The sequence below is a fragment of the Pteropus vampyrus genome, unplaced genomic scaffold, assembly GCF_000151845.1.
Source record: "Pteropus vampyrus isolate Shadow unplaced genomic scaffold, Pvam_2.0 Scaffold159, whole genome shotgun sequence".
Taxonomy (NCBI): Eukaryota; Metazoa; Chordata; class Mammalia; order Chiroptera; family Pteropodidae; genus Pteropus; species Pteropus vampyrus.
Genome location: NW_011888940.1, coordinates 769,291 through 771,001, shown reverse-complemented (window position 1 = coordinate 771,001; position 1,711 = coordinate 769,291).

The following is a 1,711-nucleotide window of genomic DNA, read 5'->3' as shown; positions in this document are numbered from 1 at the left end:
GATGCAGAATAGAATGTTTCCTTCATCACAGAAAATTCTTTTGGGACAGTGCTGTTACCGACTGTTTTGAAAGAATAACTTAAACCAAGAAAGGAACTCTTGTCTATACATGGCTCAAAGGTTAGACTTAAAGGAAAGCTGGTCCCAGCATAAGAGTAAGTGTGTGTATGTATTACATGACACATTTATAGACACATACACGCATAGTCAACTCCCAATTTGTCTACTTATCTGCTTAACAAATATTTATTAACATACCCTCTATATACTAAGTACTATACTATGTTCAGGGAAAGCAGATATGAATGACACAGTCCCAGACCTCCAGGAGCTTGCAGTTTGAAGAGAAATGTAATCTCTAACCAGGATGCTGTCGAGACACCAGTACAGCTACACTAAGAACCAGCTATTTTGACCATCTGCTGAGCCATATCTGTAGGGATCCCATGGTGCAGGTTTGTATACATGCTCGCTCACTCACATTCACACATGGAAAAACGAAACAAAATCTCATATATACACGTAAGAAGCCAGTGTACTACCTTTGCAAGTAAACAGTTATTAACTAAGATTATCTTATATCACATTCATTATTCTACCTATGGATCTGCTTATCACTTGCAGACTTCTGCCAGTTGACAAGTCCTTCATTAAAAGCTGTCAGGAATATAAATCTTGGAGGTGTAACATATGGCATGGTAACTATAATAAATAATACTGTACTGTATAGTTGAAAGTTGCTAAGAGAGTAGATCTTAAAGGTTCTCATCACAAGAAAAAAATTATCTTGGTGATCATTTCACAAAATATACAAATCTTGAATCATTCTATTGTATACCTGAAACTAATACATCATATGTCAATTGTATTTCAATTTTTAAAAAGTTGTCAGGAGGTTAGGGGGAAAAAAATCAAACTAAAAGTACCTCCTGCACTATCTTAATTGCCAAGACATTGTGTATACTTTGTATCTACATAATCTTTCTTTCTATTCCCTGCTTTCACTTTGTTCCATCCAAGCACACTATCCATGGGCTGTCTTTCAAGTCTGCCGTATTTCGTCCTGATTCATTTATTTGTGATATTAACTGTCAGTTACTGAGTGCCTGTTTTGTATCAACCATTGTGCTAGGCATTTTATGCCAAATATCTCTAATCCTCATAGCAATCTCATAAGACGGGAGTTAGCAGTCTCAATTTATTGATATGAAAACTGAGAATCAGGGGTCGAGGCACTTGACCAGGCTTAATAAGTGGCAAAACTAAGATATCAAGGTAACAATCACATAAGTGAAAATAGGAAAAGATAAAATGCTATACAAATGTGTGGTATTCATATAATTTTTACTTATCCAACATAAATTTTGGGGTAAAAAGGAAGAGGAAAGTTTTTAATCTACCTATCTCAGACTGAAATTGAAAGGTAACATAGTGTTTATTGAAAGACCTTACAATTTAAGTTTGATAGGTTCCAAATAAACTAGTAGTATTGGCTGGGTTAGTAAGCTACACATCTTTTGATTGGGAGTTGAGACCGTGTGCAGCTTGTCTTTTTCCTGATGTAGTAAAATCATATTTAAACAAATGGTTTAGAGAGGTTTTTTTTTAACTCTTGGAAGCTTATCTGTACACAAGGTTCACAACCACCACTATTGCCAAGAGACAAAGATAACCCAGTGCCCTATTCAGGTTACTTCTGCAGAAGCATTGT